The sequence below is a fragment of the Phacochoerus africanus genome, chromosome 6, assembly GCF_016906955.1.
Source record: "Phacochoerus africanus isolate WHEZ1 chromosome 6, ROS_Pafr_v1, whole genome shotgun sequence".
In the NCBI taxonomy this organism is placed as follows: domain Eukaryota; kingdom Metazoa; phylum Chordata; class Mammalia; order Artiodactyla; family Suidae; genus Phacochoerus; species Phacochoerus africanus.
The window spans coordinates 20419266-20444308 of record NC_062549.1 but is presented as its reverse complement, the minus strand read 5'-3'; the positions used below and the strand labels follow the sequence as shown (position 1 = coordinate 20444308).

The 25043-nt window shown below is 41.3% G+C and overlaps 1 protein-coding gene and 1 long non-coding RNA gene across 2 annotated transcripts in view; one reads left to right on the top strand and one right to left on the bottom strand.

The window, feature by feature from the left end:
• SAMD12 (sterile alpha motif domain containing 12) overlaps positions 1–25043 on the bottom strand; it is a 428710-nt gene that overhangs the window by 82361 nt on the left and 321306 nt on the right. The gene's annotated exons all lie outside the window — the stretch shown is intronic.
• On the top strand, positions 415–9698 carry LOC125129082 (uncharacterized). Its single transcript, XR_007135408.1, has 3 exons — positions 415–443; positions 1205–1235; positions 9381–9698. It is a non-coding gene; the product is annotated as an uncharacterized LOC125129082 (long non-coding RNA).

Sequence of the window (25043 nt, the reverse complement as noted above, 5' to 3'; positions counted from 1 at the left end):
AATGTGCTTAATCTTTACAAATTCTCTGTGTCTCTCTCAAAGGGATTTCTACTCTTCAGCTCTTGGAACTGTGTTCTATGTATGTCCATAAGGTCAAGCTTATTCACTGTGTTGCTCCAGCTTTCTATATTCTACTTAAAAAATAAGTAAAAATTCTCTACTGTGATGTGGAGTTGTATATTTCTCACTGAAATTCTGTTGATTTGTCTTTACTATTTAAAGCGATATTATTCATTACTTATACGTTCAAGATTAAGGTTTGCCAAGGAATGTTAAGAAAATTCAGTGTTCCTCCTTATCTCTAGCATGTTATTTTTTAGCTTTATTTCTGTCTCTGCTTGATATTACATTAATGAAAACTTCCTTTAGGTAATATTTGCCTAAGATACATTTTTCTCAATTTTACTTTCAACCATTCTGTGTCTCTTCTAAGCAACATACAAGTAAGTGGATATGTTGTGTGTGTGTGTGTGTGAATCTAGTTTTGACAATTACTGTTTTTTAATAGGGAAGATTAATACAATTGCATTGATTTCAGTTACTGAAATAACAGGATTCATTTCCACAACCTTATTTTGTGGTACCTGTTCCACCCTTTCTATATTTCTTCTATTACAACTTTTCTTTCTTGACTTCTTGAGGATTTTTGAGGTTCTTCTCTCTTTTTGCAGTTTTTCTTCCACAAACTTAGAAATTAGGCCATATGCACTCTCCTTCACCCGAAGTCATACAAATCAAGTCTTTTGTGGTATGGGTTTTAGTTTTCCTAATTTGCCTGAGAATGTCACCCTTTGGACTCTTGAGTTTGTGACTTTTTGTGAAAGACATCTGATTCAACCTCCTATCCTGATCAGAGTCCAGGTTTTAACCCCTGTCAATCTCTCTCTCACACTGTGCACAGCTCTAAAATCTAGACTATAAATGCCAGTTCCAGGATTTGCCTACCCCTGGGAAGCAGAGCTTTCTGAATATTTCTTGACTTTATATCTCTATATTTATTTGCTTATCTATCATCATCTAGCATGCTTAAGTGCAAACTGGAAGAGTTTTCTCTAAATATCTGGCCATTCACCTTGCTAGAACTGGAAACCCATGCTTTGGCTCTGATGCACTCATTTCCTTATATTGTTTTCTTGTTTGTTTTGTTTTTTAAGTTTTTAAATTATAGTTGACTTACAGGATTCCCTCTGTGTTGTTTTCACAGGTTTATGCAGACCTGGGACAAAGGAGAAAAGGTAACATATTTCATTTGATGTCTCCTACAAAATTTGCAGAATTCTACTCTCAGATGATATTATTTAGGGCTTAAGGAAACAAAAAGGATTAACCCTAATAAAATGCTTTCCTTTGACTATGCATATTATTTTCATATATTCACTTTATTTAATCCTTATAATGACTCCATGAAATAGTTATTATTACCCTCATTTTATTGATGAGGTACCTGACACCACATTTGGAGCTTATTAAATTACTGAATTGGGATTTAAACTCTTGCTTGTTGAATTCTGTAGTCCATGCCCTTTATCCTGACTCATGCTGTTTTTCCCCAAATAGAGAGCTCTGAGGGATGCTTTTCAGAGCTGGTAAAAACAATTCTGGTTAGTCCTTCAGTGGTAATTTTCATAGCAAACAATGCAGCTATTTACCAAGCATTGGTTAGAACCCTGCTAATTGCTAGCACTCATTTTGTTAGCAAACATGGTATTTATTGACTCCAGAAAGAGTCCAGATTGTGGGAAAACATAAACAGTGATAACATAAACAAATGCTTTCAAAGTAAGCCTTTGTTTGGGCCCCAATTTTTATTTTTAATTGCAATTTTTACTTCTGACCACATATCTCATACTTCATACTCTTTAAACCTCTGAGAGTAATTAAGCCTTCCATAAAATCTCCTGATGCTGGTTCATATCCTAATTCTCATAAAATACATGTTATCTGTTTATGCAAGAGCCTATGTAGCCCTGCAGGCTAAGCCTAAAGTATTATTAGAGGCAGCCTTGCCAAATCTAATGGATGACCCAAGAGTGTCATAGATAAGCTAATCTTTTATCTCTGTGCTTTATCTTTGTGGAAATAACCACAGGCAAAGGGTTGGGGAAAAGGCTCTCTCTGTGTCTTTCCACAGGTCCCCCTTTACCTAGCTGAATGCAAATGTCTAAAGAGGATCCAAGAAAGCTGGATCTGTGGGCAGCAGAGAGAACAAACCATAAAGATGATACATGGACCTGTTTTCATTGGTCAATGGCTGCCTCACTGGGGGAACAGACCCATTTCTCTTCAAAACCAGGTTGACAGCAACATATCCAGAAACAGCTTACTCTCAAGCCAAATGGGAAGAGGTTAGAGTTTGGATCACTGTCATTTAGAGGCCAGTGATCACAAACAGAAAACTAAGTCAGGCGAGGTTTCTATTCTGAGGCTTCACACATGATCAAAGAGACCAAAGGTATGCTGTTTCCTTTATACGCAGCCATGTGTATATGCACAGTGGCTCATAAGATGTTGTCTCACACACACACACACACACAAAGATGTTGTCACACCTCAGGTTATGAAAGGATCTAAATCCTTCCCTGTGCAAGGTTTGCCCCCAAGTACAGTTTGGAGAAAAAAGATATTAGCGTGCTCTCCCAGTGGGTGGCCCCAACTCTTATTAAAATGAAATGGGTGTGTTTACATAATCTGGGCATTAAGAAAAAAAATTAGGCAATTCTGTGTAATTTTCCCCAAAGAGTTGAAATTGAACAAAAATCAACTGCACATCTGGGTCTGGGGCTGCTTCAGCCTCCGATGCAAAAACAAGGATGAATTCCAAGTGATCAAATGCTCAAAAGTGCTCACCCTTGACAATTTCCCCCCTCCTTGGAACAGAAAGTGTAACAACTGTTTTTCTGAAATATAAATTACAATCAGCTGGTGTTAGTTCTATTATTTTTAAGACCTTCTACTGCCCAGACCAATAGTCTTTTATTACTAATTGAATACATATGAAAAGAAAAATAACGTAACACCTTCCCGTGCTTTTAACTAGAATGGAAATCTAGATCAAACAGGGGTGTGCCCTTGCGTATTTTAATATTAGCCAGTAATCATACATGCACCTTCTCATTAATGTTTAATGATTACCAGTAATAAGAAATGGTTATGTGAGAAGTGATGCAAACACTCCATCTTTTAAAATGATGTTAATCACCCATTTCTGGTTCCCATTTGAATTCTGCTTTGAACTGTTGCCAAGATAATGGCCATCAGATACAAAACTGAAATAGTTAATTCTCCCACCACTTCCTTGTTCTGACATTACGGGGTGCATTGTCAGTGCTTTATGGATGTAAGAGGGAATAAGTAAAAAGTGTATTTTCACATCATAATCTGGACATGCCAATTTGATGCACTTGGCTGGTTTCCATGCAGCCCAATCTTGTTCTCCCTGTGTGTCGGAGATTTCTGTTTCCGTTTGGGGGCAGCTAAGGGGAGATGGCCAGCTGGGTACCATGGCATTTACTTCATCAAAGAGGTAGGTGGTTAGGCAGACAACCTGAGCACAGACAACCACACCTTTAAACACAGAGACACACATGACTGAAACCTGGCAAACTTCTTGCCTGCGAATGATTCCCTTACCAATGACACTACTGAGATTCTGAGTTGACTTTGCACTTCATCTCCAATTGCACATGGGACTGGGCCATCTTGTTTTACTGATGGCGCAGGGGGTGGAGGTGGGGGGAGCACGAGAAATGCTCACAGGCTTTATTCTGTTTCAAGTGCCCAGATCAACCACAAAAATCAATAGCCATAACATTTTCTTTAGCTGAACAAGGAATTCCAAAAGCAAATCCCTGTGTAAATAACACAATGTCCTCATGCTTAGTCAAAATACACTGTTCAGCCTAGTCCTCAGGGGGTCACAGTAATTGCAAAGCATTTTCCATTTTGTAGCCAAGCAGCTCAGGGGGAACAACAGTCATCCAAAGTGCATTGGGCTCATCTCCGACGAGCTGCACTGTCCACTCTATGCGACCAGGGCAGGGATAAACTTGAGTTTGAGATAGAATCAAGGACAAAATTATCATCATTGATACCCCTTGGCGATTTCATGTTACAGCTCTTCACAGAAACATGGCAAAGGTGGCCAGGAGGCTACTGCTAGTATTTAATGAAGCAGAGGTGACTAGGACTCTGGACTCCCAAGCTTAGGAAAAAGAAAATATTGTAGGTGTGCTTCCAAAAGCCAGTTCCAAGCAGCAGCAAGAGGGAAATAAAAGGCTCAAGCATCTTTCAGAAATGAGAGGAACCTGGTTTGAACCTAGCTTCTAGGGAACACGCATAAAGGGTGACAGGAGGTTATTTGCTCATTAGGCAACTGAGACTTATCTCAACTGTATTACTAGATAGGTATTGTGCTCCAAGCACCTTGGTGGAGGAGCTTCTCCAGAAATAAGAGTTCTTAATAACTGTCGGCTCTGGCAGCCGCCTGCACAACGGCAGGCATCTCCATGCTTTTAGTTTCAGCAGCAGAAGTGAACCCTAGTTTCTGGGTCCTCGAGCAGAAACTGCAAGGCTGCTCTCTTTTGTCCTATGCTAATGATCAATCCTAATCACAGTCTTAGCAGTACCTTATGTTTTCCTGGATACCCTGTACTGTTCCAACCCAACATGGACTCTAGGTGCAATTTCAGAAATAGGTAGTGGTGATGGTAGAAGGGTAAATATCATAATTTCTCTATAGCAAATATGGAAATTGAGGCACAGATTTTTTTTTTAAGGTCAAGGAAGTAGGTTATTCTAGAATTGAAAGGGCCCTACGAGAACTCATTTCACCTTCTAATTTCACAGATGAGGAAAGAGAGATCGAGAAAGATCACATGGTGAGTTAGTAAGAGAGAAAGAACAGGTAGAGGTAAAATCCAGTGTTCTTTTAAAATACAGCATCACAGAGCTCCCGTTGTGGCTCAGCGAGTTAAGTACCCAACGCTGTCTCTGTGAGGATGCAGGTTTGATCCCTGGTCTTGCTTGGTGGGTTAAGGATCTGGTGTTGCAGATGTGGCTCACATCCAGGGATCCAGTGTTGCTGTGGCTGTGGTGTAGGCCTGCAGCTACAGCTCTGATTCGACCCCCAGCCTGGGAACGTCCATATGCCACAGGTGTGCCCATAAAAAGAAAAAAAAAAAAAAAGGCTGCATCACACATGCCTGGGGTGGGGGTGGGGGGGTCTCCTTCCTTCTAGGACTTTTCTGTGTGCAGAGGCTATGGGCCTAGAGATGCGAATACTATGTGTTAGGGACACTTTCTACCTTGCTCACCATTTCCTTATCGATTCCTAGCATAGAAGCCGCTCTGTGATTCACCACATATGTTGGGCGAATGTGTCTTCTACTAGATACCAGGAATTTTAGGACCAGACTGCCTATATTTGGCATAAACGGACAATCTCTAGACCAGAGAAGGGGTATGTCATCTATATGCCAGTCATCTCTACACACGTGATCCATCTAGAAAGAGTTTAGAAACCTACAGTGGTTGGGTAGCCAGAGGTTCTGAATCAGGCCCTGAAACAAGCTGGCAGAGTTGTGAGTAGCTTCAGTCACGGCCCCTTAGGTGTATACCTCCTCAGTATGCCCAGCAGACCCCTACCCGAGTATGATGCCAAGGATGGTAGAAAACCCTTCCCCAGTCTCTAAACCTACCTCTCCTCTATCTTCTGTAAAAATGTGCTCATTCATTTTTCTACATTAAAGGTTATGGTTCTCATGGGGATGGGGGGGGGGTCATTTCAAACTATCTCCTCTCTCACCGTTTAGTGGAGAAAACCACTGTTACATCTGGAAGTTGCACCCTTCCGGTGCTTTTGGCAGAAACGAGGTCAATGCCACTGAAGAGAGACTTCAACGATCTCTGTGTGACGGCACATTATTTGGAGATGGGGGTTAGCATGCGGGAGCTGAGTGACACTGGATATTAACAGTTTGATCTGCCTTGATGACAGTTGCTCAGGCCCTTTCTCTTCCATTTTCTTTCTTTTTTTTTGTCTTTTTTTTTTTTTGCCATTTCTTGGGCCGATCCTGCAGCATATGGAGGTTCCCAGGCTAGGGGTCTAATCGGAGCTGTAGCTGCCAGCCTACACCAGAGCCACAGCAACGAGGGATCCGAGCCACGTCTGCGACCTACACCACAGCTCAGGGCAATGCCAGATCCTTAACCCACTGAGCAAGGGCAGGGATTGAACCCGCAACCTCATGGTTCCTAGTGGGATTCGTTAACCACTGTGCCACGACCGGAACTCCTCTCTTCCATTTTCTTATCTGACCATCTTGACCCTATGGTGTCAGTCAAAACAATTTTTGCTTTTTTTTTTTTAAATTCAGAGAGGAAATCAAGGTTTGGAGGGGGAACATCACATGCTCCAGGTCAAACATCTGGGAGAAACCTGAACTCAGGGCTTCTAAGTTCATTGTTCTTTCCATTTTCCCAGGGACAGGAAGTCCAAGGCAGCAAAGGCCCTTTCTCCCTTTGATCTCTTCTCTATCAGCCAGTGCAGCTTGTCTGCTGAGAAAGTTCAAAGCTAGGCCCCTGCAGGTGCCTATTTCTTCTGTCAGCTCAAGAACTTTCCTCCAAAGAAAGGGAAACTTCTATATAAATCCAACTTGTCAGTCTCCTACAGTTTATTTCTCTTACTCTTCACACAGTCAATATTTTTCTCGAAGCCTAAGAAATTGTTGAAATTGGAATTCCAATTAACATTGGCAGTAAGGTTCTGTAATGTAACTGTAGGGGAGTTCTTATTATTTAAGAAATGAGAATGAGTCTCAAATGTTATTGGAATCTGCTGAAACTAGACAGGGATCAAGATGTGGAAACTTCAGTTGACACCATCTAGTCATTCTCTCTAGAAATTCAAGGAAGGGATGTGGGTTTTCAAAGCTAATGTGATTTTTTTTTTTTTTAAATCATACAGGTTATTTTCATTAGCCTTGGCGCCCTGCAATGTTTTCATTTCATTTTTACACTAGCCAGATATATTTTCAATTTTTTTCTCTTTTTCTTTTAGGCATATCATTTAAGCCCAGATTAGGTATTAGGTAGACAGAGCTGAACAACTGCTCTAATGGATTAAACATACAATTAATAAAAATTCCAATGGGCCCAGATGTATCCCAAAGTAAAATCTAAGTTCTAATCTAGTTCAGAGTGTGGCTGCATGTGGAATTTCTCTTTATCTTGCTATCTGGCTAGGAGTCATGGGGAAAAACCACAGTACTCCTTCTCTGGTACTTTACTTTTAGAGGCAAACTAATTTCTTTAATACTGCTTTCTAGACTCATTTAGAACTTACTCCCAATGCAAATGACACCTTTTGGGACACCAGTCAACAAATATGGTTTGAGCCCCCACTATGAGGTCAGAACCTCACCAAGCATGCAAAGGATATAAAATCATTAAAAAAGGTACATGCACCCCTATGTTCACTGAAGCACTATTCACAATACCCAAGACATGAAAACAGCCTAAATGTCCATTGACAGATAAATGGATTAAGATGTGGTATATATACACAATAGAATACTATTCAGCCACAAAAAAGAACAAAATAATGCCATTTGCAGCAACATGGATGGAGCTAGAGACTCTCATACTAAGTGAAGTAAGTCAGAAAGAGAAAGACAAATACCATATGGTATCACTTATATCTGGAATCTAATGTATCGCACACATGAACCTCTATCTACAGAGAAGAAACAAACTCATGAACTTGGAGAACAGATTTGTGGTTGGCAAGGGGGAGGAGGGGAGGGAGTGGGATGGACTGGGAGTTTGTGGTCAATAGATGCAAACTATTATATTTGGAGTGGATGAGCAATGAGATCCTGCTGTATAGCACAGGGAACTATATCTAGTCACTTATGATGGAACATGATGGAGGATAATGTGAGAAAAAGAATGTCTGTGTGTGTGTGTATATATATACATATATATACATATATATATATATATATATATATATATATATGTCTGGGATGCTTTGCTGTACAGCAGAAATTGATAGAACATTGTAAATCAACTGTAATAAAAAAAAAGAAATCCCCAGCAACACACACAAAAAAATCCATCGGGCTTTAGCTTCATCTTACGAGTTAGTTCAGGTATGGCCGATGGGCTTCATCTTGTGTGTCAGTTGGGATTGGGTGTGGCTGATTAGACAAACAAAGATTACATGGCCAATTAAAAGGCCTTGACGAAAAAGGACAAAAAAAAAAAAATCCAAAGTAAGAGATTCTTATTCTCTAGGCATTTATGAGCTAGCTTTGGAAGGGTAGCCCAAAGGTTCTATTCCCACTCCCATCCTCATTAAAGAAGCTGCTAATCCATCAGACTCATCCCTGGAGTCTAGGAGGTACCTCCCTTCCCTAGAGTTCAGTGCTTAGACTCCAGGGATTAGCCTACTGTAAAGAGAAAGGGTTTCTGGAGTTCCCGTCATGACTCAGTGGTTATTGACTCCAACTAGGAACCATTAGGTTGGGGGTTCGATCTCTGGCCTCGGTCAGTGGGTTAAGGATCTGGCGTTGCTGTGAACTGTGGTGTAGGTCACAGATGTGCCTCAGAGCCTGTGTTGCTGTGGCTGTGGTGTAGGCTGGCAACTACAGTTCCGATTTGACCCCCAGCCTAGGAATTTCCATATGCCACGGGTCGGCCTTAGAAAAGACAAAACGACCAAAAACAAAAACAAACAAACAAACAAAAAAAAAAAAAAAAGAGAGAGAGAGAGAGAGAAAGGGTTTCCACTGGGTCTTGCCAGTATGGCTAGAACTTGGAGAGGTGGGGATAGGGGTGGGGAGAAACAGAACAGAATGAATTAAGACTTCAAATAGCAAATGTATAAACAGAGGAGATGAATATGGAATATGAACATAAATTTGGACTAGGGATTGCCCTGGGGTTGGAGAGTGGGGTTCTATTCTCATTATCTGGGAGTTTCATTCAGAAACCTCCCCTACTACAGAATGTTTCAGTTCATAAATTCTAAGCATGAACACACAGTGGTTTCTGGTCTAGAGATGCCCGCTGGCACCCTAAAGTAAAATGTATCACATTCTGGAAGGTGAGTGACCTCATTTTCAAGGAATAAAGATGACTATGAGTCATAGCTTTCATGTCAAGAAAATGGGTAAGATAAAGGGGACTTGAAAAGACTGCCAAATCTTCCTTCCACCAAACTTATTAAATGAACCTTTTCTAAATGGACTCCTTCAGATTCATTACCGGCAACCCTGATGCTCACTTTTTGCCTTTATGATAAAATGAAGAACCCTCCAGATTTCTTGGCCTTTTTAATGACAGATGAAACAATCAGCCAATCTCTTTGTATTTTACAGTTGGGGTGTGTACCTGGCTTGAGGCAAAACTGCCTAGGATGACCTCCTAACTTCCCCTCAAGCAATACGATTCCATCAAATTTCGCACTGAATTGGACAAGAATCAGCATGTCCTGTTTTGAACCTTTGCACGAGTAGATTGACACATGAGGGATACCGATTGCCTGTTGTGTCCTCATTCCTTCCAGTCTTCATCCATAAGGAATCTGAAATAGTCCCTCTTACTCTTTCTGTCTAGAGAGAAACAGAACATCAAGATGGACTGGAAATGATGGTATAAAATTCATTAAATTGGGAGGGCATGGGATGGACTGGGAATCTGGGGTTAAAAGATGCAAACTATTGCCTTTGGAATGGATAAGCAATGAGATCCTGCTGTATAGCACTGGGAACTACGTCCAGGCACTTGTGATGGAGCATGATGGAAGATAATGTGAGAAAAAGAATATACATATGCACGTGTGACTGGCCACTTTGTTGTACAGTAGAAAACTGACAGAACACTGTAAACCAACTCTAATGGAAAAAATAAAAATCATTTAAAATAAATAAAATTCATTAAATTCTCTTATAATTGCCAGAGGGGACCTAATGGAGCCCACATCATTGTTTTCTAGAAAACAGGCTACTGGAGAATCTTGGAGAAGCAGCAGATTAAAAATTCATCTGTTGTTGGAAACTACATGATCCCAGGCTGGGATAAATGATCTGACCCAAGTTCCCTCTAACTGCCATATGGGTGCAGTCTGCATTGTGTGGTACCCTATCCTGTTATATTCAGGCAGGCTCCTCCTGATTTCCTACGCAGTTTCCTTGCTCTTAGTCATGTTTGTTCAGGAATGGTCACAAGAAAGAGCCTGGGTTATTAGCTGCATGGGTGGACTTTTGGACGAGATCTGCCAACAATCAGTGGCTTGTAAATCCATTTTGTCCAAATTGCACAGTGGGCACTCATGAGTCCTGAAATAACCTTCCATGGGAGATCAGATCCTGCTCCCAAGTTACAGTGATCATATTAACTTTGGGGAAGACGCATATTTTTTTTTTTTTTAAGCAGCATGTAGCAGAAAAAGCCAAACTATCCATAGAGCATCTTGAAGTTTTGTTGTATTTAATGAGCTCTGAATGTTGTCATTAAAAAACAAAAAACCAAAAAACAAAAAAAAACAAACAAAAAACCAGTGCTATTTTCTCAGGTCACTGTGGCATCAACAGATTTTCGTAAAAGCGTTTTCCTTATTCTATGGCCATCCTTCCCCAAAAAGACACAATAATTTGAAACGGCATGCTTGAAAAACCATGCTGTCACAGATGATGTGGCACTGTGGAAATGACTGGTCTTGGGAGAAAAGAGGGCTTAGTTTTGATACCAGATCTGCCTGTTTCTAACTACATGACAGTAAACAATATGCTTAAACTTGTCCAGCCTTGGATTTCTTATAAGTTGGGAATGAAAATTCACCAATTTCACAGACTTACTGCAGAGAATGAATGGGACCTGGTCCCATATGTGGCACAGAGGTGATGTACAAACTGATAGCTAATACTATTAGAAAAATCTGATCCTGTAAGACCCCTTGCTTGATACTTGGAGAAAGACAGCATGGCTGGTTGTATAACTGTGGTGCTCAAGTTCAGGGGGTGAGGGGAAGCTTATGTTAGAAAGCTCTGTTGGGCTCTTCTGAATGAGATGAAGTTAGGGAGGGCAAGTTTCTTGTCTTTTGGGGGTCCTATTCATCTCAGATTTCCTGTTTCTCATCAAACCCTCCTCTGAAAACCATCCGACCTTCTTTTTCCTTCCAGCATCTTTATGAAAAATAATACAGACTAACACGACCACTCCCTTATCCCATTGAGATGGGAGCGTGTTCTTCCATTACCCCTGAGGCGATGTGTCATAAACTGGCAGGGTTCTCCTGCTGAGAAGCCAGGATAATGGGACCAGGAAGCTGTGAGTAAGAAGGAAACGGATTCAAGAAGGAAGGCAGAAAGCATGAGAGTCAGCTGGACTTGTGACTCCTTTTTTTTTTTTTTTTTTTTTAAGGGCCACACCTACAGCATAGGGAAGTTTCTAGGCTCAGGGTCAAATCGGAGCCTCTGCCAAAGCCACAGCAATGCCAGATCTGAGGCATGCCTGCCACCCACACTGCAGCTCATGGCAACGCCGGATCCTCAACTCACTGAGTGGGGCCAGAAATCGAACCCACATCCTCATGGACACCAATCGGGTTTGTTACTACTGAGCCACAATGGGAACTCCTGGACTTGTGACTCTCCATCAACATCTCTACACTGAAAGAACTGGAGAGATTCCACTGAGGGCTCTGCAGAAGTCAAATTAAAAACCCACAGTCGGAGTTCCCATCGTGGTGCAGTGGTTAACGAATCCCACTAGGAACCACAAGGTTGCGGGTTCGATCCCTGCCCTTGCTCAGTGGGTTAAGGATCCGGCGTTGCCGTGAGCTGTGGTGTAGGTTGCAGACAAGGCTCGGATCCCTTGTTGCTGTGGCTCTGGCATAGGCTGGCAGCTACAGCTCCGATTCGACCCCTAGCCTGGGAACCTCCAAATGCCGCAGGAGCGGTCCTAGAAAAGTCAAAAAGACAAAAACAAATAAACAAAAAAAACCCACAGTCATAGCATCTACACTTAGAATCAAAATCAAAATCTGGTTTCTCTGGTAGATGTTCCATCTAGAGTCAACAGCCTGTAGTGACCTTGTTGAATATAGCTAGGAAGTTGGCCTGCTTTCATGTGCCTAAAGAACTCACTCCAGCCTTTGCTCCAGCACTTACTATCTCTATGATTCCACACTTTTTTTTTTTTTTTCTCAGCTATAATCCTGATCTGTTTTGAGGATTAATTAGGATAATCCATGTGAAGCATTTCACTGCCTGGAATATAAGGAATGATCGGCAAACTTAGTACCTGGAAACCAAGAAACTAGGAAGAATGTTCCCTAAACCAACAATGAAATGAAAAATGAGAAGTCAGAGCAAAGAGCTAGGGTCAGTGAAAGGCAAAGAGTTTACTGACGAAGACAGTTGGGGCAGTGCTGGGAGTTCAAGGGAAATCCTGAAGGTGACATTCATCACGCCACCTTCTGACCAAGACACCTGGGACTCAGGTTTTAGTAACCTGTTTAACTCCTGAGAGTAATTTGTAATACAGAGTAAAGGGAGGCAGAACTAGGGGGAAACACTTGTGAGGCGCATGTGTAGGAGTTTTTTTGGTTGGATGGTTTGGGTTTTGGTTATTATTGTTTACCTTTTTCTCGCTTGTTTTCCTTGTTGTCCTAGGGAGATCTTGAGAAAGAGTGGACTTCATGAATTTAGGAAGGATTGGGCTTTCGAGAGCTTGTTGGTCCATGGGAAAGCCCCTCATAAATCACACAGCCCGGGCAGTCACATTCTACCCACGCCTCCCCCGGCTCTGGCCCCAAAGGGTCAAACATAACATGGAGAACTGCTGCTTCCCTGGTTTGTTTAACTTAAGAGCTGTGCTCTTGGTAGAAACACGTTTGCCATTGAAAACAACACTGTCACAAGAAGCCATGGACTGCCTGTCCTGAAGACCAAGCTTGGGCCTCTGAGCAGTGGTAAATTCTCTTACCATGAAAATAATGACAGTCATGATACATGGTGCTAATAATATTAGCTACTAATTATGAGGCCAGCTCTTGAGCTAAACATTTCATAGATGTTATCTTTAATCCTTGAAACAATGCTGCAAGGTAGATATTATTATCCCCGTGCAGAAAAAAAAAATGCAGAAACTGAGGCTTAGAGACATTAATTAACATGCAAAGGTCACAGTTGGCTTCTAGTAGTGCTGGAGTGAAATTCTGGTCCATAAGACAGTAAAAATAATTTTTTAATGCCATCTGTCTGTGATGACCTTCAGAAAGTCAAATATTTTCAAAGTCATGAAAATTCAGATCCTGACTGCTTTAGACCCTCTTCCCCATCAATTGCTTTTCCTTTTGGAATTGAAAATTGCAACCATTGGAGACTAGGGCTCCAAGGCACTGATTTGAGATTTCTTGAAGGCCATTATAAACTACAATTAGCTCATAATAATTAGCAGGAAACAAATGCTTCTTAAAAAAGCATCCATTCACTTAAAATGATTTTTTAATTTTATAATGACTAGTATATAATTATAGCAGAACAGAGCTATTTACTTAGAAAAAAATAACTTCAAAGATGAGAGCCCATTTAGTGTTTATTTGCTCTGGGGTTCTAATTACTTTGAAAACTACCAAAACTTTGTATATGATTACTAAGAACATTCAATAGCAGCTTTGAGGGAATCTGCACCAGTCTTTCTCTTTTCAAGCTCCATTAACATGGGAGAAACAAATAATAAATGGTAACATCAGAGGCACATATTCAATACGTCATTATTATTTTCCTGCTCTGTTGCCGGTTCAGGTCTCATGCTGGAAAGATGAAAAATAACACCAAACATGTCTTCCTGGTCATTTTCAAAAGGAGGACAACAAAACAGGATCAGTGAGGACCACTAAACATGGTATTGCTTTTGTGTAATATATTAGCAAATCCTGATGGCCCCCATGTGGTTTCCTCACATTTCCAATCTATGCATGCATCAATTCATCTTCTTTTTTCCCATAGTTAAGATATATGCCCTGTATTAATCACCTTGCGAGAGTCATCTCAGCAGTTCCATTTAGCAGGGTAAACCAGTCAAAGCCCGTCAGACTTCTGCAAGCATCACACGGCAAACTTTGGATTCCTGGCAAGTTGAATTACTCTTGCCAATATGAGATGTTTCAGAGCAATCCATCTCACGGCCATCTAATACATCACATCTGCCTCTGCTCTCTTCCTAATTGCTAGGTGGAAAGAGACGCCAGCCAGATCTTGCCTGTATCTCCCTGAAGCTGCCTCGGGAGAGAGGTTCCTTGGCAGCAGCAGCTTAAGATGGTAGGGAGTTAAACGTTCTGCTTTCCACAAGTAATCTGAATGATATGAGGGGCCTGTGTGGCATCTGCGAGCCCACGTTTTCCAAAGAGCTTGGATAAGAAACAGCCACCTTGCACGTACTCACTGCACACTCAGGTGGCCTAAGAAGACGCTGCTGCCAGGTGGGATGGCTTCATAGCTTCCAGCATTGCTAACTAGATTCAGGGGTTGTGGACGCTTCCTCAGTTGCTGTCACCGATTCTAATTCTCAGCCACGCTGTATTTTGTATGGTATCACTTTTCCGATGCCAACGCCACTCTCCCCAAACTTCTAAAAGGATAGTTCTAAACATACTTAGTGTGAACTCAAATAATAGTCACATGCTCTTTCCTAAGTCCTTAACACCATGTCTGAGTTATTGGCCAGCCTGCTTGGGGATCCAGAGCAGAGAGCTGGATTCCAAGCATAGCTATCAACAGAAAGCAGCATTTTTTTTTTGGTCTTTTTGTCTTTTGAGGGCTGTACCCAAGGCATAAGGAGGTTCCAGGCTAGGGGATGACTTGGAGCTACAGCTGCCAGCCTCCACCACAACCACAGCAACATGGGATCCGAGCCACATCTGCAACCTATGCCACAGCTCCCGGCAATGCCGGATCCTTAACCCAGTAAGCGAGGCCAGGGACCGAACCCATGTCCTCAAACAAACCCGGGTTTGTTAACCACTGAGCCATGAAGGGAACTCCAGAAAGCAGCAATCTTAACATACTTATTCATTAAAGGGAGGCGTCTTCTGAGCTTTTCTAGGTCTTACCTGTTCATTGGATCAAACAGAAGGGTTTGGGAGGAGCCTGTTTCATACTAAAAGGACTCAAATAAGGAAGATTCAATGACTTGAAAGTTTACAGTGGATTGGCTAAGTAGAAATGATGGCTCTTACATAATAGCATGGCCCATGAGATGGAAAATAAAAAATGACCAATTCGTTATTAAGAAAATTCAGTGAGAAAGCCAGGGAGGAAAATGGGTTACTACGGTGCTATTTCTACAGACTTTCCAATGCAGCTGTGATTCCAAGATCCTGGAATTAATAGCGTTCAAAACTTCTCAGCCTCACAAGGGTATAAAGTGGCAGTGTGGTTTCACAGAGGGAGGGTTACACTACAAATTGCGAGACCTTGGGTTTTAGCTCTGACTTGGTACTAGACTGCACATTCTTAGGCTGAGCCATTAAAACCTGTCATACAAGGAAGGGGCTGGAGCAGACAGTTTGGGTCAACCAGTTGCCCCTAAAGGTGGCAATAGCCTCCGGGGCCTATTTTTGCTTTTCAGAAAAATAAAAATGTTAAATTTATCTGCTTTTTTATGATATTGACTGAACAGGGGAACACTACTCTATGCTAATACTCTAATTGCAAGATCCTGTTTTCATTTAGTGGGAAATCAAGTTAGCTGCTCTGTAATAAGTGCATATTGTAAAGGGATTCTTTCAAAAAGTAAAACTTGTAGGGGAAAAAAATGTTTTAAATGGAAACCTGGTGGTGGCTAGTTTAGAAATGGTTTTACAAAAATCCCTTCTAGCTCAGGATTTAGTTTTTTCCCAGTGTCTTTGGACTTTCAGCACAGAGCAGTTTTTATTTACTAAGCCTGTGGCTTTACAACTCCTTTCCCATTCAATCCCATATATACCTGCAGCGAGAGCATTTTAACCAAACCTCCCAATTTCCTGGGCTTATACGCTCCTCGCTTCACTGGCCTAATTATTTTAATAAGCAGCTTAACTGAAATGCTGGCTTACATTTATATTTCAGCTTAATTGCGGACAGTTCTGAGTACAATGAAAACCCTGAAAATCTTTCTTATTTGTGACAGTGTTTCATTGTATCTAGTTGTTAGGGACACTGAAAAATCAAGGAACTTTATTTCATTCTATGCATGCATCTTTCCTTTTCTCTCTCTCTCTCTTTTACAGATTAATAACGCAAAGAAAAGTTTCCCCAAGTTCTATCCTTTTGGCTGTCTAGATGAAAACAGAATCCCGATCCAGGCTAGATCTGGCTGGTGAAAATGAAAAGGCTATAGCGCATTCCTGGAGTTACCCATACAGCTTGAGGTGCTTGAGTATTCCCACTCCATTTGTTCCCATGCTGTAATAAACAATTTTCTCAAACAGGAACAAAACAGGAAGTGGAAAAAAGAATGACGTGGAAAGTCACTTACTAATCATAGTCCCTGGGGAATGGAAAACAGAATTCCCCTCATGGTCTCATTATTCTTTGGCATCTTTAATGAAACCAAATCATGAGAATTTCCAGTGTCTGGCTGATGTTTCGGAGGCCTGATTTCCACGTGTCCTTGGCTCTGAAAGGAAAGATCTGCTAACTTCCTGAGGTCTCCTTATTATCATCTATTACTATTTAGTTCCCAGAAAAAAATCTTTGTCATTTTTCTAACAGGGAAGGTAAAATCTAGAGAACCGAAAAGGTCTGTGTAAGCTGTCATGTGTTTTGCTTGCTTGAGATTGCAGAAGCGTGCCTTTGGAACTGTTTTCAGAGCAGCTGGCATTTTGGTGACAATTTGGTAGGCGCATAACAATGGACCCTAAGCATGACCCTGCTTCATCATGCAAAAGTCAATATATGTGTCTCTTTTCATCCATGCTCCTGCATGTAGGTCTACAGAAGAAGAAAAATGTTTCAGAGTGCTGCTTTAGAAACTGACTTCTATTGCCTACTATAAATTGTAGCATACCAGCATAAAGGGATTTTTGGTAAATCTAACCAAACTCATTCTAGAATCCGTGGCTCCAAAGCCATATTTACAAATTCACAGAAAAAAAAACAGCAAGAATATAATACTAGCTACTTGTATTCTATATTACTATTAGGCCAGGCTAGACGTTAATCTTTATTTCATTGAAAACAAACACACAAAAAAATAAACCTTTGCAAATTGGGCATTCTTTCATTTTTACTAATGCAGGGTTTGAAACTCAGAAACATTAAGCAGCGTCCTTAGGACCACATAGGTGCTGATGGCAGAGCCCAGGTGAACATTTTCCAGGTACCTGAAGGATTTTCCAGACCCATCCTCCTCATTTTACACATGAGATGCTGAAATTCAGCCACAAGGGATGCAGACAAGGTAAAATAAAGAGTGTAAAAAAACATTAAGGCAAAGGGTCTGTATACAACCAACCCTCATAACTGAAGAGAATGCTACCTTTTATTTTACTTTATTTTTATTTTTTCCCCACTGTACAGCATGGGGATCAAGTTACTCTTATATGTATACATTTTTTTCCCACCCTTTGTTCTGTTGCAATATGAGTATCTAGACATAGTTCTCAACGCTACTCAGCAGGATCTCCTTGTAAATCTATTCCAAGTTGTATCTGATAACCTCAAGCTCCCGATCCCTCCCACTCCCTCACTCTCCCGTTGGGCAGCCACAAGTCTATTGTCCAAGTCCGATTTTCTTTTCTGTAGAGATGTTCATTTGTGCTGGATATTAGATTCCAGTTATAAGTGATATCATATGGTATTTGTCTTTGTCTTTCTGACTCATTTCACTCAGTATGAGAGTCTCTAGTTCCATCCATGTTGCTGCAAATGGCATTAGGTCATTCTTTTTTATGGCTGAGTAGTATTCCATTGTGTATATATACCACATCTTCCGAATCCAATCATCTGTCGATGGGCATTTGGGTTGTTTCCATGTCCTGGCTATTGTGAATAGTGCTGCAATGAGCATAGGGGTGCATGTGTCTCTTTTAAGTAGAGTTTTGTCCGGATATATGCCCAAGGGTGGGATTGCGGGGTCATATGGAAGTTCTACGTATAGGTTTCTAAGGTATTTCCAAACTGTTCTCCGTAGCAGCTGTACCAGTTTACAGAGAATGCTACTTTGATGGTTAGCTTCTTGCGGGCTGGAAAACTGTCTGTTTCACTCACCTTCTTGGTGACATGGACCATGCATTTAATCAATATTTGAGAATGAAAAGACAATATACAAGTTTATTGTCAATGTATATTTGGTTGGGAAATGTTCTCCTCAGCAGATTTATCTTCTTAGGAAATCACATCTTCTTTAGGATTACCACACCCAGCTTGCATTTTTCCCCCTTTCCTTCCTTTTTTTTTTTTTTAACACCTTAGTGAAAATCAGAGCCAGATGTGTACCACTAGAAGCCAGATGAAGACGTGAAATGCAAACCACCCCCAATGCACAGTCAGATCCTAGGTCCCAACTGTGCTATTTCCTACCCGTGGGGCTCTAAGCCTGGTCCTCCAAGCAACCCCAGCTCCCTTCACAACCGCCCTGGGGTTTCCATGCTGGATGGGGCGTGGCATGGAGAGGGGAACAGGCAAGGGGCGCCGGTTAGTAGAGAAAGAATGGGCCCTTGAGTAAGTCTTTAGACCCAAACCAGCTCTGTCAGACTGTGTTCCTGCTGCATTTCCTCGGCATCGGGGGCACGTCTCAAGGCTGATAGCAAATCACACCAGAGTAAGATTCGGCACAACCCACTGAACTGAACAGATGTGGCCCTGGTCTTGGGGTGTCCTTGCTGTTCAAGCTCAGGGCAGCCTGCGTGCAGGTCAGACAGCCTACCTGTGGGGTTAGGAAAACGCTCACATAGGGGTGGCATTCGGGGAAAGGAGCAGAGCCTGTGGGGCAACACTGGAGAGAAAAGCTCATCCTTCCAGACTGACAGCCAGCAGGGCCATTTTCTTGTTCGATGAGTGCAAATCTTTTCATTTCTACCCCAAAGCGCTAGAGCCTGGCTCTACATTTTGATTCTCCCCTGAGCTGAGCAGGTGGAAAAGACAGGCACGGGTTTAACAGCCACAATCAACTGAGAGGGCACCGTTGTCAGCAAATGGAACATAAATTGTTTCACTGGCGGAAGAAGAGATGCAGAAGCTTTCTTTGCTGGTAAAGCTGGGCATGCGTCAGGCGCCCTGATGCTCGGCAGAAATTACTAGTAGTTACATGTCAGGAGGGCCTGTTTCTGAACGTTTTTTTTCCAGTGTGACATTAATAATTTATGAATAGGCCATAATACAGAACTGTATTTGTAAGAAGGAATGAGGGGTAAGATAAACAGGAACTTAATTTCTTAATAAAAGCAGAAGGATGGAAAAGACAAAAAAAAAAAAAAACGCTTGTGGGTAACGCTTGTGGAGTGTAAATATTATCTTGTATTTACCATCAATAGTTAGAAAAAGAAAAAGAGACTCATGTAGGATCATGCATAAAATAAAAGGTGAGGCTTTGGGCCTTCTTTCTCCTCTGATCTGCCTTCTGAGCATCTGGTTGGGTTTGAGTACATTAAATCTGATTAAAGGTAGTCGTTCACAATTGCTTAGACTGTGGTTAAGGAAGGTTGGGGTACATTCTATTCTATGTTGTGTATTGTGGACAGAATTGCCAGTTAAAGTTTGGAACGTGGGAACTTTGTTATTATGTCAGAGAGAAAGAGGGAGAAACTAGTTTTAGTTTGAGGTTTTGCCAGCTGGAAAAAAAGAAAACGGATTTTTTAATTGAAAATTGGGAAACTGGGCATACAAGACTTCTAGACACAAAAGAAATGGAGTTTGTCTAGGTCAGTTTTTGGCATATTGATTCACTTAGACTTCTCCATCAATTAGATGCAACATAACATGAAATAAAAAGAGAATTGGATTCCTCTAATCAGCTGAATTACAAGGTCAGTGCTCTAAATTACTGTTTTGTTGTTACAGCAGCAAATTATTGGTGGAAGGATATTTTTATTTTTATGCATTCATTTAATCTCTGTATTTGTACGCTTTTCTAAGAGCTATCAGAAAAATGCTGCGATGCAAATATCAGAAAAATATCAGAAAAATGCTGTGATGCAATTCAATATATATAGATTACATTTTTTTTGGCACGCTAAATCTTAGGGATGCTTTGAAGCTCTGAAATAACCAGTATTCTACTTGCTGGAAAATACCACCGTGTCCAATCTGCACAATCCAATCCCAAATATCAATGGATAACAAAGATGCATTGTCCCACATATGAAAGTATCAGATGCCCAAGACTCAATTTAGGATTGAAAATCCACAGTAATTTTTATTAAGTAAAAACCTAAGTAAGAAAATATATGTAAAATCCTAGCTTCCAATGGACTGCTTACTACTAATAATGGTAACCCCAGCTGTCATTATTGAGCATTTACCAAGCGGTTCATACTGGGAAGGATGGGCAGATAGGGGATCCACTGAAATAGAAGACCAAGTTCTGGCTCTTAATGACCTCAAAATACAGGTAATAAAAGGAAAGAAAGAGGAAATAAATGACCATAACCGAGCACTTCTATGGGTCAGACATTAAGCAAATAGCTATATGTTCTATCCTCACAATAAACCTGTGAAGTAGGTGTTCCCAAGCCCTTATTGCTGGGAAGGGTCAGAGCATCTCTCGCTCATCACAAGGAAAAGAGCTGCAAAGACCTTAGATAAGGTCTTAGGCAAGGAGATCCAACTTCATCTTCCAACACTCTTCACCTCTTGCTGGGCTTGCTGGTACTCGTTTTTCCTTCCATTACTCCAATGCACAGGGCTCTTATGTTTGTGTTCAAAATGCTCTCTTTGCCTTCATATGCAGTTGAAATACCCCTTCCTCAGAGAAGAAAGCCATCCTTGAACACCCGAGCCAGGTAAGCCTATTACATGCCTGGCACTTAACAACTCTGTAATCTTTCTCCCTCACTAGACTGTAAGTTCCCTGGTGGCAGAGCCTTCATGTGCCACACTCCTCAGGTGTCTCCAACATTCATCCAAGTGCGAAGAAGGACTGACAGCAGGATGGCGGGTCTGGAGGTCCCAATGCTCAGCTCCCCAACAAAGACAGTAAATAAAAAACCATAAGCCAATGAAAATCATTCTGGGAAAGCTAAAGACTGCAACAAAGTAGGGGCAAAACCTCAAAACCTGAGGAAGGCTGCCCAGAAAAGCAGAGAATGTTATTTTACCTGCATCTGCCCACTTCCCAGCTCAAAGCAGCTTGGCACTAAGCACTAAAAGGGATCCCCTTGGAGGGGTTTCATCCCACAGGGGACAGGAGAACAGGAGAGCCACTGGAATTCTGTAACCACTGTGGACATCTGAGGTCTTTGTGACCAACCACCTGCACAGTCTTCACCAGTGCTAAGTCTAGCTGATGGAGCTGCCCAGAGCCCCTGCCGCAACATCTCCTCCCCAGGGCTGGAGCTGTCATTGAGGTGAGACCTGCCTTAAGGGGCTCGAGTCATTGCTGTCCCTGTCCCATCCATGACTGGGACACTCTAGAACCTCACCATGTATGGGGACCGAGCTGCTGTGGCACTGCCCCCTGCCCCCTCGGTCGGGCGTTGGGGCTCTGACCTGCCATCACCTTGCTGTGCTGCTATTGCTCTGAGACCCACTCCCTGGGTTCCGAGTCTGGGCACTGATCCACCATCACTGGGGCCGAGCTGCTGCTGCCCTGCACCTTGTTCCCTGGGGCCTGAGTCAGGACTGTGACCTGCCACCCTTGGGGGTATACCTCTGCCACTCTCAGCCTCCTTGGCATGGGCCACCATGGTTCCCTTTCATCTACTGGTCTGTGCTGTTGCTGTTTATTGTTCTACATTCCATGGGGCCCAAGTCACTGTTTGAGCCCCAAAACTCAAACCTCAGCTCTGTTGGAAATATGTACATGCCCAAAGTCAGACACTAACACCACCACTGCAGCCAAGTATCCTGTGCTTCAGGACCCAGGAACTGTGGTGGTTCCATGTGGCCCTGAGCCCAGGGCCATAGCTAGCTTACCGTTTTAAGTGCCAGCATCTCAGACTTGGTGTCCAGAGGGCGCTCTCAGTTAGAGCTCCCCCTCCATGGGGTAAAAGGAGAAGAGGAGGATTCTAGCAGCTTCTGACAATGAGGACTTCAAAAACTCTACCTCCCACTGTTACCATGGATACCTGCAGGATGCCCCCAATTTTGGGCACTGAGGACCACTCTCCCCTGATCTTTGAAAAAGTTAACTTCAGCTGACAAAGCTTCATGGAGACATACTTCTATGCCATCTCTGGAATTAGAGTCTCTGTACTCACTTAGCCAGTGCCCTCGTGGCCACCTTCAGGCGAAATCCTTCCCTATGAAGGCAGTCTGAAAAGGCCGGGAGAGGTGATGGCTCCTTGAAATGCTCAGTCGTCAATGAAGTGCCATAGAAAATATACACAGCAAGAAAATATGAAACCACCAAAAGCACACAATTGCCTAGTAACTAAGCCCAAAGAAATGGAGATCTATGAGTTACCTGATAAAAACTTTAAAAAATTATTTTAAGGAAGCTCATCAAGGTTTAAGAGAACACAGACAACTCAATGAACTAAAGAAAATAACACATGAACAAAATGAGAAACTCCACAAAGAGACAGAGATCATTAAAAAAAGCCAAACAAATTCTGGAGCTGAAGAACACAATGACTGAAATAAAAAAAAAAAATACAATATAAAGTTTCAACAATAAGCCCTATCAAGCAGAAGAAAGAATCTGCAAATTTGAAGACAGATCTCTTGAAATTACCCAGTTAAAGGAGAATAAGGAAGAATGAGAAAGACTGAAGAAAGTCTACATGAATTATGTGATATCATCAAAAAAAACCAATATTCACATTATGGGAATCTCGGAAGGAACAGACAGAGGGAAAGGGACAGAAAACTTTTATTAAAAAAATGCCTGCAAACAATGCTTTTCAAATCTGAAGACAGACAAGAACATCCAAGTATATGAAATTCAAAATTCCCCAAACAGATTCATCATAAAGAAATATTCACTGAAATGTGTTATAATCTAACTCTCCAAAAGGACAAAAGATAATTTTAAAAGCAGCAAGAGAAAAAGAGACTCATGACATACAAGGGAATCCTAAAATTTTCATTAGATTTCTCAGTAGAAACTCTTCAGGCAGGAGTGGGTGGGGTAATATATTTGAAATGCTCAAAGGGAAAAAAAACAAACAAACAAACCTACCAACCCAGTTTACCTGGAAATATTTTCCTTCAGAAATGAAGGAGAGATAAAGACTTCCCCAGATTCACTACCCCCTAAAAAAAGCTGAGGAACTTAAATGCTAGACCGGACTTATAAGAAATGATAAAGGGTGTTCCCCAAGCTGAAAGGAAAGGATGCTAATTAGTAACAGGAAAACATGTGAACATATGCAATTCATGGTAAAGGTAAATATATAGTCAAACAGGCAAATTCAAAATATTTTAATGTGTAATGATCGTATATTAATCACTTTGAACTTGAATATAAAGGTTAAAAGAAAATGATGTTGGGAAATTTAGATGTCCATATGCAAAAAAATGAAATTGGACCTGCATACAAAAATGAACTTGCAATGGATAAATGACTTAAACACAGGACCAGAAATCATAAATTCCTGGAAGAGAACATAAGGAGAAAATCCCTTCATATTTAACATTTCTTGACAATGATTTTTTTTGGACAAGACTCAAGAAAGCAATGATAACAAATGAAAAAAATCAACAAGTAGGACTACGTCAAACTAAAAAGCTTCTGTGCAAAATAGAAAACAATGAACTGCAAAGACAACCTCCAGAATGGTAGAAAATATTTGCTAATCATATATCGGATAAGGGGTTAACACCCAAAATATAAAAGGAATGCATAGAACTCAATAGCAAAAAAAAAAACAAAAAACAAAAAAATTGTCTAATTTAAAAATGCACAGCATACTCGAATGGGTACTTTTTCCAAAGAAGACATACGAATGGTCAGTAGGTACATAAAAAAAATGTCCTTGATATCACTAATTATCAGGAAATGCAAATCAAAACCACGTGAGATATCATCTCCAACCTGTGAGGATGGCTACTATCAGAAAAACAAGAGACAAGAAGTGCTGGCAAGGATGTGCAGGAAAGGGAACCCACTGCACTGTTGGTGGGAATGTAAATTAGGACAGCTATTATGCAGAACAGTATGGGGTTCCTCAAAAAAGTTCAAATAGAGCTACCAAATGATCCAGCAGTTCCACTCCTGGGAATAGATCTGAAAGAAGTAAAATCAGTACTTTGAAGAGATATCTGTACTTCATATTTATTCGCATTATTCACAATGATAGCCAAGATGTGGAAGCAACCTAAGTATCTGCTGATGAATGAATGGATAAAGAAAACATCACACACACACACACACACACACACACACACACACACACACACAATGGAGTATTACTCAACCATGAGAAAGAAGGGGATCTTGCTATTTGTGACAACATAGATGAAGCTGAAGGGCATTATGCTAAGAGAAATAAGCTAGGCAGAGAAAGACAATACTGCATGGTATCACTTACATGGAATTTAAAAAAACTGCTCAACACATATAAACAGAGAGTAAAAAAGTAGTTGCCACAGGGTACAAACTTTCAGTTATAAGATAAACAATTTCTGAGGATCTAATGTACAGCAAGATGTTTAGAGGTAATAACGCTGTATTGTAAGAGTTCTCCTGTGGCACAGCGAGTTAAGGATCTGGCATTGTCACTGCAGCGGGTTAAAGATAGCTGCTATGGTGTGGGTTTGTCCCTGGCTCAGGAACTTCCACATGTTGCTGGTGAAGCCAAAAAAAACCCCAAAAAACAAAAAAACAAAAGCAAAACAACAACAACAACAAAATGCTTGTATTGTATATTTGAAATTTGCTGAAAATAGCTCTTA